Source organism: Camelus dromedarius, chromosome 15, assembly GCF_036321535.1.
Source record: "Camelus dromedarius isolate mCamDro1 chromosome 15, mCamDro1.pat, whole genome shotgun sequence".
In the NCBI taxonomy this organism is placed as follows: Eukaryota; Metazoa; Chordata; class Mammalia; order Artiodactyla; family Camelidae; genus Camelus; species Camelus dromedarius.
In genome coordinates, this window is record NC_087450.1 from 57,217,031 (window position 1) to 57,235,194 (window position 18,164).

General features: G+C 49.7%; 1 long non-coding RNA gene and 1 pseudogene across 2 annotated transcripts in view; one reads left to right on the forward strand and one right to left on the reverse strand.

Moving 5' to 3' along the window:
- LOC105091249 (uncharacterized) overlaps positions 1-17,760 on the reverse strand; it is a 41,437-nt gene extending 23,677 nt beyond the window's left edge. For both annotated transcript variants that reach the window (XR_837345.3, XR_004141437.2), the window contains exon 1: positions 17,541-17,760. This is a non-coding gene — a long non-coding RNA (uncharacterized LOC105091249). The remainder of the gene's footprint in view (positions 1-17,540) is intronic.
- Positions 9,516-10,956, forward strand: LOC105091248 (tubulin alpha-1A chain-like; annotated as a pseudogene).
- Positions 17,761-18,164: the final 404 nt, after the last annotated feature.

Below are 18,164 nucleotides of genomic sequence, written 5' to 3' on the forward strand. Positions count from 1 at the left end.
GATGTCAGAAACATCACTGAGGCAGCCAGGCTGGCCGTCAGGGCCCCACATTTGTGGCAGGGGAGTTGAGACACTAGAGAGGCCAGTTCTCAGCTTCTCAGAGTTGGAAACTCCAGCTGCTTATCTCCCAACTGCTAACACTCAGGATCTTGAGAGGCTGATTGGGATGATAAGAAAGGATTTCCAAGAATTAATTTGTAACTCAACTAGAATGACTACAGGGATCAGACAGTCCAGAGCAGTGATCTCCCAATTTTTTTTAATAAGCCATCCATCAATAAAATATTTAGCGTATGCATCCTCAATAAACATGCATTTAGCTTTTATAAATGTCTAAGTAGTGAATAAGATTAAACTACCACATTATGTACACTCTAACCAGTAAACTGAAAATAGAATGTTAGAACAGGATGGAAAATAAATATAAATGGAGGTTCCAATATCTGTCTCCACTCCCCAGTGAATCATCCTGTCTCCCAAAGCAGCAACAATAAAACAGTAACAGCAGAGTTCCTGCTGAAAACCCTACTGGATACAAATATTTTCTTTACATCTGAGGAAACCAAGGATCAGGAAGGTCACAGCCTTGATCGATTTCACACCTGGTGGGTGACACAGCCAGGACTTGAACTTGAGTCGGTCTGGCTTCAAAGCCCAAGTGTGATCTTTTCACTCACTGTCTTTTCCCCAGCGTCAGGGGCAAGTCAGCTGCAAATAGAAGCCTTAGCAGGAGTGGAATCACTAATGTTATTGTCATCAGTAATTATAAGCTGAAACAGCCATGACTGCAATACCATATTTAATTTTCGTAAATACATGGTTTTTTTATTGCATATGAATAAAAATGCCCATTACACTAACCAGATACCTAGAATTAAAAAATAAAAAAATTTTAAACCACCAAAACATCTACCGGTATATAATTACTCACTGCCTACAGACTATATTTTTTAAAATAGTCACAAAGAGCAGGAATAATTAAGCTGGCATTATTACTCCATTATTCGATCACCATTGTGTTTCAGTCACATGATGAACAAATTTCCCTCCTGATTGAAACTGAAATGCCAATAGGAGTTGGATTTCAGGGTCAATCATGGGAAAATATGAATTGGAAGTGGGGGTTTTGATTAAACAAGCCCAGAAACTGGCAGTTTACAGCATCAGACATTGGCATGCTGTCCCAAACAATCTACGAGGTAACAGCGTGACTTCCCTAGGAGACAACTGATTTGATGCAGCTGGGAGGAAAGTCAAGTCGAGATTGGAAACACTGCCTGGTGCTTCCTCCCCTAAAATCAACCTGGAGAAATTACAGAGCAAGAGAAACACAGATCAGAGGAGCAAACAACAAGAACAATGAGATAAAAAAGATTTAGAAAATTGAAGAATGGCTGAAGTGATTCTTGGTGTCAGAGCTGGCTCCCAGACGTCACCCACACAGCCTGTCGAGAGGAAGAAGCCGAGTCTTTTGCCCACCTGGGCGAAGGGGAACATCACTTCCCAAAGGTCTGGCAGTTTCTCGGTGGGGAGGAGACATTGTCAAAACCCACTGAGAACTGGAAGCTGATTTAAGGCGGCTCTTTTTGACGGAGGAAAGCTCAGTTAGGACCGGGTAAGGGTCGTGACTCAGCAGTCCAGAGTCGGTGCAAACAGCAAGGTGAGGATTCTGAGACAAAGAATTCAGAGACTCTCAGGGCACAGACTGGCTCCTAATGTTTTCCACTGAAAAGCTGATGAGTCTTTCTGATTGAGTCAGAACAATCCAGCAATTACCTGGGCTGAAGACTCTTGGAAAAGGGAAGTTAATGAACACAGAAAAATAGCGCAAGTCAAATTAGTGTAGGCAATAGGTGTGGTCCTGGCCTAGCAGAAGGGTAGACTTTTCTGTTCCTACTGGTCGGAGTGGGGCTGGCGCTGGGGTGCTGCAGGACCACCAGAGAAGGCAATGGGAGGGTAGGTTAGGGCACTTGTAAGTTCTGCTTTGGCCGCCATTCTGCCATCCTTGAAACCGTCATTGCTGGACCATCAGGCCAGGCACCTGCTCCTGGTGTCTGTGAAATAAGCAAGCCATTAACATGATCTTTGCTGGAATGAAGGCATGAGGCAAAACAGGTGAGGACAGACCCTCACCTGTACATGTAAAAATGGTTATAATGGTAAATTTTACGTTATGTATATTTTACTGCGATTTTTTTTAAAGCATCCATCCACCTATCCCCATTGAGACAAGACCCTATTCTGCCTGTAATCTGAGGGTCCCTAGGAAGCTACAGTGTCCGTGATGGGTCTGCCCCGAGCCCTTGGACCATAGGGGACTATGGGTCAGTTGATCAGGAAGGGGCACAAAGGAACTTTGGGAAGTGATGAAACTGTTAAATGTCTGATTTTGGTGATGGTTACATGAGTGTCTAAATTCATCAAAAGGACATACAGGTATATTATTTATATGTCAATTACACCTCACTAAAGCTAATTTTTTTAAAGGGGATAGAGGAAACAAGACTGGCCAAATGTTGTTAATTGTTGACATTGGTGATGGGTACATAGAAAATCATTCTATTCTATCTACTGTCATCTGTATTTGAAAATTACCCTAATAGAAAGTTTTTAAAATCGAAGGACCCATCATCCAACTTCCCTTACTCCACCACTCACAAAGACACTCCACAGTGGGACTGAAAAGTCAGGGTAATAGCTCCTGACATTTACACATTATTTACAAAATATGTTTCACTAACCTTAATTCATTATTCTCATGAGAATCCAGGGCAGCCATAAATTATCCTCCCACCACCACGTGGGAGCTCGAAGGGGCCCGTGAGAAGTGACTTTCCCAAGATCACACAGGCTGGGCAGCGGGACCAGGATCCATGCCCGGGGCTCCGGACTGGAGCAGGTGTTTTCTCCCACAGCCCCTGCTGCCGGGCTCCGGGCCCCGAGCACAGCCACCACGCAGAGACTTCTGCCTCGCCCAGGCTCTCCTGAGAAAGTTCCAAAGGAGCTTCCGGCAGGGCAGTTCTCATCCAGATCAGCAAGTGGGGTTGGAGTTAATTGCCTGTTAGTTGCCATGGTTATGTCTTAGTTCCCCTTGAGCCCCCAAAAGAGGCAAATAACAGTGGGAGGAAAACGTCGCAGCAGGGTCAAAAATGCTCCCTGTTTGCAGAACACGTCAATTGTCTCCAGTTTCTGAGAATGACTCTACTTGGAAACAGTCATCAATATGCAAAAGGAACACCATTTCCTGGCATCCTGAGCCACAAGCCCTGAGTCTGGAGGTGTCGCTCTGTAAGTAAGAAACCAAAAGCACGCTGGCCCCCTCTCCACACCTGTCTCATAAACGGATTTTGAGGATTAAATGGGTAACACCTATAATGTGCTTAAAATGACAGATGGCTGACAGTAACCCCCAATATTTTAATTAATATTATGATTTCAAACACACATCTAGGCCTGAAGACCTTCTGGCCCCAGTAGGAAGGGCTGCCAGGAAGGCCCAGGTGTGGTGGGACGGTTGTCACACAGCCAGAGGCACCTGGCAGGCCACAAGGGCCCCCCTCCCCAGGCTTCACTGGGCCCACTCATCGCCTCTCCACTGTTGGTTGATTTCCTGAGACCAGCATCCCGGCTTCCAGGGTCCACCTCCTGGCCCTCTGGCCACCTCCTCTCACCCCAGGCCTCTCTCAACCTCCTTTACTTCTCCACACCAGCCTAGACCACACCACCACCACCCCTAAAATGTTGCTTTTTCACAGTGGACCTCAGTGGCCCATTAAGCCCAGAGCAACTGAAATATTGGTTCCTCTTTCTTCCAGAACCGGGAGACCTTAATTTCCTGACTATGTTATAAAGCAGGGCATGATGACCTCCCTTCCTTCTAGCACAGCAAAGAAAAGATTTTATTTTTTGGTCTCCTATTAAAACAGGCTGAACATTTGTATTCTGCCATAATTTCATCACCTTCCCTGCTAATGAGAGCGCCCCCTGGTGACTAATGAACAGTTAGGGTGGCAGCAAGCAGTGGGAAAAGATGTCCCGATAGGTGGCTGGGGACAGGACACCACCGCGTCCTAGGTCAGTCATTTGAGAATCAGGATTTGGGCTGAGCAGAGATGGGACTGGAGAAATAATGGAGTCTTGTAAGAGCAGTCTGGCAGGAGAGAGGACATTGGGGTGGTCCGGAACCAGCTGGTGCTTCAAGGCCACTGCCCGGGAGCCCTGTGGCTGGCTGAGGGGGCTGGCAAGGAGGACTTGGAAAGAAGCAGGGACCAAAGGGCTATGGCTGTCCTAGGGAGCAGAATTTTGGTCAACTAAGGGAGTCAGCCAGTGCTCCCTGGAAGCTTCGAGTTCTAGCAATGATACCCGAAGTGGGGCCAGACCCAGGTACCCTCCTGGCCAGCAGCAAGCTGCCACCTGAGTCCTGCTGACAGTGTCAGTGGAGGCTGGGATTCAGGGCCCACAGCAGCTGAGGATGGATGGATGAACACCCTTGTCTACAGTGGGCAGCTCAGAGCATCCTTTCTCTGTATCCTCAGGGCACAGGCAGACACCCTCTGGGAGTCTGCTGATTGGATCCAGTTTCTGGCATCAGTCTTTGAGGCATACTCACCTCATAATGAGACCCTGCCTTCTCTTTCAGTTCCCGTCTCTCAGAGGTCTGGCCTGAGCCCCCACCTGCCAGGCCTGGATAGAAGCTAGGTGTTTATGTGCTTGCTTGTGTTTCTTCCTTGCCTCATTCCATAAAAGGATCTGAGATAACTTTCCACAATATGAATGAAATAAAAAGTGGATACATTTAAAAATCAGGGCGTTGGATAACAGTTTGGCAGTTTCTTACAAACTAAATATATTTCTATCATGTAATCCAGCAATCACGATCCTTGGTATTTACCCAAATGAGCTGGAAATATGTCCACACAAAAACCTGCACATGGATGTTTATAGCAGCTTTCTTCATAATTGCCAAAAGTTGAAAGCAACCAATATCCTTCAGTAGGTGGAGTACATCCAGGCAGTGGAATATTATTCAGCACTAAAAAGAAATAAGCTATCAAGCCATGAATGGACATGGCAGAAACTTAAATGCATATTACTAAGTGAAAGAAGCCAATCTGAAAAGGCTGCATGATGTATGATTCCAACTACATATATGACATCCTGGAAAAAGCAAAACTATGGAGACAGTAAGATAAGTGGGCATCAGGGGTTAGGGAGTGGGGGGGTCAACGCGAAGAACACAGAAGGATTTTAGGATAGTGAAGGCTAAGCTGTCTGATGCTCTAATGTTAAACATGTGTCATCATACGTTTGTCAAAATGCACAGAATCCACAACAGCAAGAGTAAACTGTGGATTCTGGGTGATAATGTGTGTGGATGGACGTCCATCATTCGTAACACATGAACCCTCTGCAGTGGGCTGTGGATAACGGGGGAGGCAGTGCATGTGAGGGGGCATGGGGTTTATGGGAAACCTCTGTACCTTCCTCTCAATTTTGCTTTGAATCTAAAACTGCTCTGAAAACAATCTATTTTTTTTAAGTCAAGACAATGAAAAATACAAGTAAAATAGGAAGATGATGTCTGAGGGAAAGTTAACAGGTGCATATTCGGTTACAAGATCAGGGCAATGATTCCTAAGAGCAGAAATAGAGAAACTCAATCAGTTAACATGTTTACTGTCCCAGCTAAAATAAACCAGCTAGTCCTACCAGCATATCTGCATTTACAGATCTCAAAAATACAGAAGGCTGAGTGGAAAAGCAAGTTCGAAACATCGTCAGCGATACCACAGGTAACATTTCTACACACCTTCTGTGATACTGTGTGTTGCGTAGGGAAGCATGAGGTATAAATTATGAAGCCATGGCAGGGAGGCGTCCCAGTACATGACAGTCGTCGCCTCTCAGGAGAGATGAAGGGACAGGGCTGGGAAGGAAAACCGAAGGGATTTCAAATTTTCCCTGGAGTTGTTTTATCTCAATAAAGCAAGCAAAAGACAAGGTCTGAAGAAACATGAAACGTTAGTATCTGTTCCTTTGGAACGTGAGAGTTATTAGCCTTTGCACTTTCCTGCATTTACAAGAGTTCAAAATAATGATTTCCAACTTCACAATAAAAAAAAAAAGACCCTGTGCAGAATGGTAAAACCGAGCCAGCTGGTCAGCAGGTGGCTTCTCCTGGGGAAAATGTCTCACACACAGGACTCCTGGGATGCAGTCAGCAAGGGTCCCGATGACCAGGTGCCTACGGTCAGCACAAGAGCCAGTCCCTTCCACATCTCTCGGGACCAACCGAAAGCAAAGCAATAAAAGCAAAGGAACTAGAGAGAAAAGACCTGAGCTTGACCCCACGCAAGGCCATTTTATATTATTTCATATAATACCCAAGAGAACCAGGGGGCGGCCTGTCACGGCCCCTCCATCTGCGAGGATCTGCAGGAACAGCAGCTACACCTTCGTAAAGTTCTCCCAGCCCGCAGGGCAGAGCTGCCTCCCCCTCCTTCAAAGCTCTCATCCCACGCCCCTGTCAGAGGCGGCCTTCTGTAATCACAAGGGACAAGGGGATGGCCAGCGACAGGATGACGACATTGCAAATTCACCCTGATTTGCCCAGGAAATGCCCCCTCCCTCTTGCCTATACAAAGACCTTGTCCCTGTCATGTTGTTCTTCATTCCATAGCCATGGTTAGGTGGCCCCTGTGCCAGGCCTAATGCCAGGGACACTACCTTCCTAGGCTTTGAGTCCCGGCTTTGCCAAAATACTGTCCTTGTAGGACCTGTGACCCGCCACACCAGCCCACACCTGCGTGCTTTGCTGAGGCTGCCTCAATGGTCGGGAACATCTTTCCCCAACTTCCACTGGGCTGACTCCTCCTCGGGCTGCATGACCCAGCTCAGGCATCACCTCCTCCAGGAAGTCTCTGGAAATTGCTCAGCTCTGGGTTTGGTTCCCCTTATCCTAGCTTCTTCCCTCTAGTTTGTTGCATTTCCTCCAAGGAATCTGTTTACTGGGTTATCTCCTCCACTCAGCTCTGCGACCTCAAAGGAAGAGAGCAGATCCTGGCATCTCCTGAGCCTGGCACACAGAACCCACCTAGGGATGGGAACTCTTTGAAGAGGTGCCTGAGGCCAGCCCTGCCTCAGAGACCAGCTCGCCGTCCATCTACTGCGAGATGGTGTTAATGGAACAAATACACGTGGGGTGGGCTAAGTGCTCTCCTTTAGGCAATGCACAGTGCCAGGAGGCAGCACGCACAAGGGGACGGAAGTGTTAGGGGTCTAGTACCCCTCCCCTACTTTCTGTGCATCATTGAGAATGAGCTTTGGGTCGAATCAGCCAACTGATGCGGGAGGATCTGCGGGTGGTGGGGGAGGCACTGCCAGTGTTGTCTCAGGAGAGCATCCAATCCCACAGCGAATTCTTAAGAACACTCTGCAATGCTTGATTTCCAAGGTGGCGAAGTACAACTCACAGCTCATTTCCCTGCTGGGACCCTGCTCTCGTCCTGTCCCCCTTCAGGTCACCTTTGAATTCACGGAGGTCACTCTGGCAAAGCACTTAAGTTCTATTAGTGTAATAAACGCCTGTCATCCCCTACCTGGAAATTTAGAGGAAAGGCAGGGTAATTTTTACCAATCTCCTGAGTACCTCTAAGGAGGAAATTGGCTGACAAACCCATGCAGACATTCTAGAACACCGTGTTCTTGTGTAATTTGGTCTCACTTTCTAGAACACTTATCCCTGTTGAGAACACGCTGTTGCTAGGTTACGACCAATGAGTAAACACCCTGACTTTCTATTATTGTTTCATAGAATCCTAGCCTCTGTCATTTTATTAAAATGGCTCTGCTAAGGGCACCCGTGACCTCCTAATCGTTGTCTCTAAAGGACACTTTCTAGTCTCTTCTCTGACAGATCTGTCACACACAGACTTGGGCGTTTATCTCTGTGACCTCTAGAACATTCCTGTGCCCCTCCCCACAGTCTGCCCCTTAAATACTGCTGACCCCCAGGCTCCTCCAGCGGGGCCGGGATGGAATGAGGCAAGGAGAGCCAGGCAGCAACACTGAAGGAAGCCTACTCTCCAGACGAGCGAGTGCGGGGCTGTGCATCTCAGGCCCCCAGCTGGCCTCTCCCCTCTGATCAGGCACGCTGGTCCAGGCTGCCCCATCAGCACACAGGACTCACCCCCCGCACATACTGCTCCTAATTCCCAGCCTCAGGCCCACGTGTCCACCTGCCTTCCGATGTCTCCACCCGGATGCTCTCAGCTCCTCCAAAGCAATCTCCCTCCCCTTCCCAGGAGACTGCATCTCCCATCTCAGTTAATAAGGTCACTTTTCTCCCTCAGTTACCCAAGGGAGAGAAGCGGACGCCATCTCCCCACGCACACATCTACCACCTGGGAGGGCTGACTTTATGCACTTCTCCAAACCATCGCTTCCCCATCACCCACACTGTGACCGTCTTACATCAGACCCTCACATCTCCCTCCTAGACTATTGCAATAATGGCCTGTTCACTTTCCTTGCCTCCAACCGGAGAACCCACCTCGCCCAGTCATCCAAGGCTCAATGCATTCCTGCTGTAAATAATATCCTTGTGCGCGGGAATTGGTGCGTAGAATGACGTCCCCTCCAACGGAGGACAACTGGGCGATACTGATCAGCAATCCCACGTCAGGGACCTCATTCTCCACACACACTCCTACGTGTGGGGATGTTAACTGCAGCACTGTTTTAACAGTAAGACAAGGGAAGCAAACTCGATGTCCATTCACAGGGAGAACATTGAATACAACACACTGGGCCCATGGAACAGTTTACAGCCGGAAATCCCAGGGCTGCTCTCCCCGTACTAACGCAGGATGACTCACAAGGCCGAGATATACAAAGCAAAGAACAGAACAGCGTTGTACCAGGTGCTGCCGCCGTGCTAAAAGGGGGGATGTATTCATCTACGCTCTCATGTTCAGATTCTGTCCAGAATGAAACACGAATACTGGGGAGAGCGATGGATTTTAAGACAGGGACTCAGAGATAAAGGCCAGGGGAGACTTGTCGCTGTATACTTTCTGCATTGTCTAAATTGTGTATGTTGACCACATTTTCCCTTTGCAAAGAAAAATATGTTCAACCTGTCTTGCCCCCTGCAGCCAGCAACCTTTACAAAGTGCAGATCTGATCACATCATGCCCCCATCTCAAACTCTTCAGGGGTTCTCCGTGATAGGGTGTCTGGGATGGTCACAGTTCATACCCCACGGTGGGAGAGCTCGTCTCCACTCCTGCCAGACCCTTCCCTCGTCTGCCATCAAGAAGCCAGAAGAGGAGTGGGTTACTTACCTCGACTCTTAGCTTGTCGGGGACGGTAACCGGGACCCGGTGTCTACTCCTGTTGCCTGCGCCTGCTGACCCGTAGCCACCACGCATGAATGCATCTCCATCCACGTCGGCCAGCCTGGTGTCCAGATCGGCAATGCCTGCTGGGAGCTGTAATGCCTGGAACACGGCATCTAGCCCGATGACCAGATGCCGAGTGATAAGACCATTCAGGGAGGAGACGACTCCTTCAACACCTTCTTCAGTGAGACAGATGCTGGCAAGCATGCGCCCAGGGCAGTGTTCATAGACCTGGAACCCACAGTCACTGATGAAGTTCGCACTGGCACCTACCACCAGCCTCCACCCTGAGCAGCTCATCACAGGCAAAGAAGATGCTGCCAGTAACTATGCCCGCGGTCACTACACCATTGGCAAGGAGATCATTGACCTAGTCTTGGACCGGATTCGGAAACTGGCTGACCAGTGCACAGGTCTTCAGGGCTTCTTGGTTTTCCACAGCTTCGGTGGGGGAACTGGTTCTGGGTTCACCTCCCTGCTGATGGAACGTCTCTCTGTCGATTATGGCAAGAAGTCCAAGCTGGAGTTCTCCATTTACCCAGCCCCCTAGGTTTCCACAGCTGTCGTTGAGCCCTACAACTCCATCCTAACCACCCACCCCACCCTGGAGCACTCTGATTGTGCCTTCATGGTAGACAACGAGGCCATCTATGGCATCTGTCGTAGAAACCTTGATATTAAGTGCCCAACCTACACAAACCTGAATAGGCTGATAGGTCAAATTGTATCCTCCACCACTGCTTCCCTGAGGTTTGATGGAGCCCTGAATGTCGATCTGACAGAATTCCAGACCAACCTGGTGCCCTATCCTCGCATCCACTTCCCTCTGGCCACATATGCCCCTGTCATCTCTGCTGAGAAGGCCTACCGTGAACAGCTTACTGTAACAGAGATCACCAACACTTGCTTTGAGCCAGCCAACCAGATGGTGAAATGTGACCCTCGCCATGGCAAATACATGGCTTGCTGCCTGTTGTACCATGGTGACGTGGTCCCCAAAGATGTCAGTGCTGCCACTGCCACCATCAAGACCAAGCGCAGCATCCAGTCTGTGGACTGGTGCCCCACTGGCTTCAAAGTCGGCATTAATTACCATTCTCCCACTGTGGTACCTGGTGGAGACCTGGTCAAAGCACAGCAAGCTGTGTGCATGCTGAGCAACAGCACAGCCACTGCTGAGGCCTGGGCTCGCCTGGACCACAAGTCTGACCTGGTGTGTGCCAAGCGTGCCTTTGTTCACTGGTATGTGGGTGAGGGCACGGAGGAAGGAGAGTTTTCTGAGGCCCGTGAGGACATGGATGCCCTTGAGAAGGATTATGAGGAGGTTGGTGTAGATTCTGCGGAAGGAGAGGGAGAGGAAGAAGGAGAGGAATACTAATTACCATTCCTTTCAGCCCTGCAGCACGTCCTGCTCAGAGCTTCAGCTTCAGCATTGGCTGACAGGAGTGAAAAAGCTTTCTGATTAGATTGTCTTCACCTTCAGCTGTGATCATGTATTTTCCATGTGTTCCTGTAAGATTTTCCTATCATGTCTCAAAAGTAAAGGCTTTAAGAAAGAAAGAAAGAAAAAAAAAACAGCCAGAGGAGGAGGCCTTCTGCAGGAAGAGGTGCTCACGGATGGCAGAGGTTTCCTCTTCAAAGGAGAAAGCCTGCCATTTTCAGAAGGCAGGAAGATCTTTAAGTGGTAAATTGAGAGAGTCGGCTGAAAGCCGGATTGCACCCTTGTAGAGATAAGATCTGCTCCGGTGCGGCCTGTGTGCACAGGGTCATGGGCTTTCCCGGAGCCTATAAAGGCCGGGTTCTAGTCCCGGACCTGGGAGAAGTGTTTGAGGTCAGTGCCTCCCCGGGCCTGGGGGCACAGAACGCAGTGTACCCATGACCAGGACCACGAGGTCAGCAGAGGGCTAAGTGGTCAAAGGAGGACAAAGTAGTGGCCAGCAGGGGTTCCGGACCTCCATGGGGGAGACGTCAGGATGGAGCAGAAGGAACGCAGGAGGCAAGTGGATACCTCCTCTTAGCAGCGTGACTTCAAGCATCTTATTTAACGTCTCTGAGCCTCTATTTACTTACCTGTGCAGCAGGGGTGGTAATAACTTCGTGGATTAACAAGACAGATGACAATAGGGGGGACACAGATCACATGGTTAACTACTGTTTGGTTTCATCCCTATCACAGTGTTTTTTAAATGCAGTCTTGCAACATCACAGAACTTTGAAAAACTGTATGGGAGGCACGCTCTTGCCCTTCATGCAATTCCCCATATTTCTCGCTCCTAACTGTACCAGTTGTCGCTTTATTATGTCTCAGTTCCAAATTCACCCTGTTTGTCTGCCTTGGGGACACTGGAGCGGGACCCTGGAAACATGTCCCTTTGCCAGCTGGTGCAATGTTAAGCTCTGCCCGTAGAGGGCGCTGGAGGAACACTGCACAGCTTCTCTTCCTGCTCCCAGGACAAGGTTGGTTTTTCCACCAGCAGAACCCGTGTGCAGGAGCTGAGGAGCCGTGATGGTCCTCCTCCTCCTCCAGCCAACCTCACAACCACCCAGCAAGCCGCTTTCACTCCTATGGACTAGCTCCAGCCTGCTCCCCCAGCCCAACAGGCTGGCCCCGGAGACCACTCTGACCCCCACTCTGGCAAGGTTTCTCACCACTGTTATCCCTTCCTCGTTTCCCCGCCCCCAACCCCAGAGAGGGCACCTGCTCCCCACACCTGGTATTCCTGTGGTTTGTGCCTTCCAAGCTGCTTTTGCCCTTTCAGCAGCTAACCACCTGTTTTAGTGTCCTCAGGCTCCATAACCAACTGGCAGCTTAAAGCAACGGAAATTTATTCTCTCACAGTTCTGGAGACTTAAAGTCCAAAAATCAAGGTGTCCACAGGGTTCATCCTTGTGGAGGCTCTGAGGGAACAGCCACCCCACGCCCGTCTCGGCTTCTGGTTTTGTCAGTTGGAATCCTCAGCTTCCCTTGGTTTGTGGCTGCATTCCTCCCCCTCTGCCTCTGTCATCACGTGGTGTTCTCCTGTGTATCTGGGTCCAAATTTCTCTCTTCCTATAAGGACACGAGTCCTATTGGATTAGGGCCCATCCTAATGACCTCATCTTAACTTGATTACATCTGCAAAGACCTTATTTCCAAATAAGATCACGTTCACAAGTGCTGTGGGTTATCAGGGCTTCAACCTAGCTTTTGGAGGTGGGGAGACACATTTCGACCTATCACATCACCTTTACTAGTTGATCATTCTTTTTACTACATTTCTGCCGTGCAAATTACACATGTGGTTTCTGTCTCCTGACTCACACAAGTGACCATAGCTCCAACCCACTCACTTCTCCCTGCTCACCCGTCTGCAGCCCCATCCACAGCCCATTTTGCTGCTTAAAACCTTCCAGAGACTTCCCCTCTGGGATAAAATCCATGCTCTGCCCCATGGTCTCCTGCTCTCACTCACCAGGCTCCAAGCCCCCTGGGCTGTTTTTATGCCTTGAATCAGCCAACACCATCCCCATCCCAGGATCTCAGCTGGTGCTGCTCCTTCGGCTAGGCTGCTCCAATCCACCAAGACATTTGCCTGCCACCCCCTGGTTCAGGCCTCTGCTCAGCACCTGCTCCTAGGAGAGGCCCTTTCTGAGCAGCTAGACAGTCCTCCTGGTCACCTTCTGCCACGTGGCCTCATTTGATAATCTCCCCCCATGTATCTATACCTAAGATCCTGTGTCTGTAAAATGTGAACCAACCCCTGGGACAAGGACTCTGGCTTTGTCCTTGCCCACTATCTCCAGCACCGAGAACAGTGCCTGGCACATAGCAGGTGCTCAATAAATGTTTGAGGACTGACTATTGACATTTTAGAGTTTATTAGAATTGGAGTCTGAAGAACACTGTTAGTCCTCACCCAACATTTTAAAAAATCAGATTTTTTAAAAATTACAACAACCTGAAAGGAACTGTGCATTTTGTGAGTTCTCTTTTTAAAATTCAGCATCTTTGTTCTCTCTCTCTCCTCTATGTTCTGGAAAATGCCGAATAGTCAGACCTGCAGCTGACTGACTTTACATTCTACTTCAGACAACTTTTGTGACCCTGTGTGACTTCCAGACAAGGCCAGTCATGCCGAGCTGAACGTTCACACAGGCCTCTCTAGGAGCAGAGCCAGAAACCAGAAGGTTTTCCCACTATCGGTGCTGGCTTCTGAGGAGCAGCCCTTCAAAGTGTAGGGAAGATGGACCCAGGGGTTGCGAATCTGGCTTCGTTTGCCAGTTTGTTGCCTCCTGTGTCCTTGGGCCACACCCTTCTCCTCCTGGAAATGAGTCCATGTTCCCTACCTGGGTCAGGTCCAGAGACCCCGCTCTGAGGGAAGCGTACACTGCAGAGAAGTCACCTATAATCTTGTAGTGTTCCAGCTGGGATAAGTTTACTGCCAATTAAGCTGTTTCCTAACACAAACGAATATAATCATTAAGAGAACAATTTTGATGGGCTAGCATTTGCTTAAACTCCTGGGAACTGTTCACAAGACACAAACATATAAATGATGAAAGCAGGTTGGTTGGAGCCTGTTTCCTCGGGGGGGTGGGGTGTGGGGCCCACCCAGATAGGACTCCTGCAGGAGGCCTGCAAGGTTTCCAAAAGGAGCTTCCTTGCCTGGAGCCCCTGAGAGAATCCACAAAACTCCGCATGGGTGTTGGACCCCAGCAAGGATGGGTCTCGAAGAGATTCCATTCCTGCTGTCATCTCTTTTGGAAATCTAGGGAAGCACATCCGAGTGGTGGGAGGGCGGCCGGTTCTGGACCAGACAGCCTCCCTGTGGACCTCGGCGCCCACATGCACGTGAACTTTCTGAGCCTCCGTTTTCCCTCTGTGACATCGGGGTTACAATCCCCACCTTCCAGAAGCACAAAGATTAGCCATACTGTATGCAGAGTCCCCGGCACAGAGCGGGCTACCAAAAACGGTGGCCCCAGTTGAAACTCAAAAAAAAAAAAAAAAGCCTAATTTTAAATATCCCGGTACACAGATATAGACATATTATGAAATAACATGCAAAAGGATATGATTTCTGAGACAAAAGCCAAGACTTGAAAGACATTTCCTATTGGTCCTGCTCCCCCTCCGGTGGCCCCGCCCACGCCGTGCGTGCCTGTGACGTCAGGAAGCAGCTGCAGCAGCAGGGGCTGCACGCGCTTCGCACCAAGGACCCTGGTTCAAATCCCGGGTCAGCCACTCGGTAGCTGGGAGTCCTTGGGCAGGTTACACAACCTTCCTGTGCCTGGGCTTCCTTGCCTCTAAAACGAGTATAATAATAGCACCTGCCTCACCCAATTGTTGGGAGGATTAAATGAGTCTGTATTTGTGAGACACAAGCGTTTATTAAATCATCATCCGCACCTCCCGTCCCAGCCTTACCCAGGCTCCATCTCATTTTTTTCCTCCCCTCGTTTTTATGTCTCTCTGATTACCTCACCCCAACCCCCCCATCTTGTCAAATTAAATTATCTTTACACGCTGTCCTCAATACCTTGGGGAACTCAGCAGGGCATAAATAAATAATACACGCCGGTTTTCCATTCCCCGTCACCCTCCCTGGGTATTTAGTGCGTCTTTACGAGAATGTCCATCCTGGGAAGGGAGTGGAATCCACCATGGGGGAGGGGGCAGCGTGCTGGTGGCGGCACAAAAGGGAATGGGACAAGGAGGTGGGAGGGGGTGACAGAAAGAAGAGGCAAGGGACAGAGCCAGGTCTTTGATCAGATCAGGCTGCCCCCAGAAGATTCTCCTTCTCAGCGCCAAACCCAAGCAGATTCCATGTTCTATTGTTTAAGAGAGGTGGGATTTCCTTGTTGTAAGTGGGACAGATCATTATTACCATTATTAATTTCTAAAGATGGGGAAACAGAGCCTCAGAGACAATCTATTCCTTTTCTGTGCACACAGATCACTAGTGTGGGTGGAGGCGCGGGCCCGGTGGGCTGGTCCCAGGTGGGGTCCCCCCAGCCCTGCTTGCTACATGGAGGGCTTCTGTGCAAGACACACATCCCTTCTTCGTTATATAGAGTAAGCTGTTTATTTCTCTTTTTGATCTCCATAGAACACAAGTGGGAATAAAAAGGCACAGTGTTAAGAAAATGTTCTGCAATTAGTGGCAACAGTGATACAACCTTGTGAATATAAGAAAAACCACTGAATTGGACACTTTAAAAAGGTAGATTTTGTGTCATGTGAATTATATGTTAATTAAAAAAAAAGCTAAAAAGGTTTGATTAAAACCATGGAGCCCCAGGAGGAGGGTGTAGCTCAAGTGGTAGAGCATGTGCTTAGCATGCATGAGGTCCTGGGTTCAATCCCCAGTGCCTCCTCCAAAAATAAATAAATAAATAAGTAAATCTAATTACCCCCCACAAAAAAACCCATAGAGCCCCAAAGCCCCAGTTCCCTTCTACACAAGGATGCTGCAAGCCTGATGTCGAGATACCATCCACAGCTGCAGCTGCAGGGAGAGCCTTAAAGGAGTGTGATCATCCGTCATTCAACCACAGGGACCTTGGCTTATACTGGCTTTCTGGGAGGGACCCTTGGCAAAAGAGGGCTAGCTCCCCTCTTCCATTCCATCAGTGACAAAAGAAACTTTTAATTTATCAAAGAGATCAGTCAATGGTATAATGAGTTCTCCATGAGTGCTCAGGACAAGGTTAGTATTTGTTACCAGAAAAGATGCAAGTTTGCCTCCCAAAGGCAGCAGGTGGAGGTGTGTCTTCAGCTGAGCTGGGTACATGTATCCTCCTTTCGGGCTCTAACTTGAGTCCCTGGGATACGGGATGACCCAAACACTGGTGAGAGTGGCCGCATCACCCCTCACCTTGGAGGCTCCTCAGGGGATCAGATACGTGGGACAGAGAGCTGACTCTCGGGCCAGGGTCTCCACTCCCTCGGGCAGGGCTGCTGGTCCTATTCAGAGTGATCTGTTGAATTCAGTGTGGTTGATTTTGCTGGGTGTGGAGACAGAAATGCCTGGAGGGAAGGGGAACCCAGGCTGGGCCCCAGAGGAGGCTGAGGTGCAGGTGAGGGGTTGGGAGAGGGGGAGGGGTATGAATTCAGGGCTCACCCTGAGCATCCTTTACCTGTAAGGTGAGGGTTTTGATTTTAGGGCCTCTGAAGTTCCTTCGACAGTAAAGAAGACGACTTCTCCATCCCACACACCAGTTAGTTCGGATTCAAGAATCTGAGACTCCCCCTCGTCTAGGCTAACTTCTCATCCAAGTGCCTAGTCCTAGACTGAAAGTTTTTTCAAGACACAGCCAGTTCTCTTCTCCCCCTGAGCCGTGAGGACCAGGTGGGGCAGCAGTGATAAGTCTCCACATCTCAAATGTGGACACATCCCAGCAGACAGCTCTCCCGTGTGCTAGTTCCTGGCGCTGCCCTAACCATGCATCTCACACTGGGGGCTTGAACAACAGCGGCTGATGGCCTCACAGCTCTGGAGGCTGGCAGTGTGCTACCAAGGTGTCAGCAGGGCTGGTTCTTTCTGAAGGTTCCTCTTTATAAGGACACAGTCACACCGAATTAGGGGCTCACCTCCTCCAGGATGGCCTCATCCTAACTAATTACATCTGCAAGGACCCTATTTCCTAAGAAGGTCCCATCCTGAGGTGCTGGATGTTAGGACTTTAACATGAATCTGGTTTAGGGACACAATTCAACCCGTAACACCCTGCTTGTGGATTTCTGTCCTCAACCTCAAAATGTGCAGGCTGGATGCAGGGCCGGCCTCCCAGGCCCCTCTGCCATCGCCGTGGGTATCTCAGGTCAGCCTCACCTCTGTGGCAAACGGGACCGAAGAGGGACCCCCTGTCCTGTTCTCTTTGTGCAAAGAAGCCAGGCTTTTAAGCATTATTTATAAGATGGGGTTTGGCCTCTCCAAATGCCAGGTTTTAGATGCTGCTTTTGATTTTGCCCCACCTCAGTGTGAGAATTAGACGAGGTGAGGCAGGAAGCAAGATTTTGTTTCAGCCACTGTTGTCATTGTCCATAATGACAGACGCTCCCTGTCACTTAATGCAGACCTCTAAGAAGTCCTATCTCAGAGAATCAGCCAGAACAGGAGAAGACAGGCCAAGGAGCAAGTAACACATTTCCCTCACCTGGGTTAAGAGGATCACCGCCGGCTCGGACAACACCTTACAGTTTCCAAGCGTTGTTGCAGCCGATACTTAAATTGAGGGCTGAGGCTGTGGTGACACTCGGGGTGGAACCCAGGCCAGCGCTCTGGACCAGTGTCCTCATGGGTCCAAGACTTGTTCACCAAAACGTTTGCCTGATTTCGCTCGCACAGAAACGGATTTAAATGCGCTTGGGAGCCCGACTTCCTGTTTCCCGCCTGCCCCCCGCCCGCGTCTCCGAGGCCCCGCGCGGCCTCCGGGGCTGCCCGCAGCGCCACCTGCTGGGCGATGCCGGCCGCGCGGCTCCCCTCCCGCCGCTTCCATCTCAGGCCTGAGCCGCCGGCATCGCGAGCGCGCGGAGCAAGCGGGGCGGAGAGAAGCAGGTCCAGGATTGCGGCCAGGCAGTGAGAGACGGAAGACGGAATCGCTTGATTCTTGCGGGCCAGTGTTGTCAGGAACACGAGCCCTGGAGTCCGACTGACTTGGGCACGTCGCCCGCCTCACTCACCTTCCAGCCCCGTGACCCTGAACCTCTCACGTCTGAAGTAAAAAGAGGGCTTCTCGGCTCAGAGTGCTTGTGAGGCTCACGTGACATGATTCAGGTAG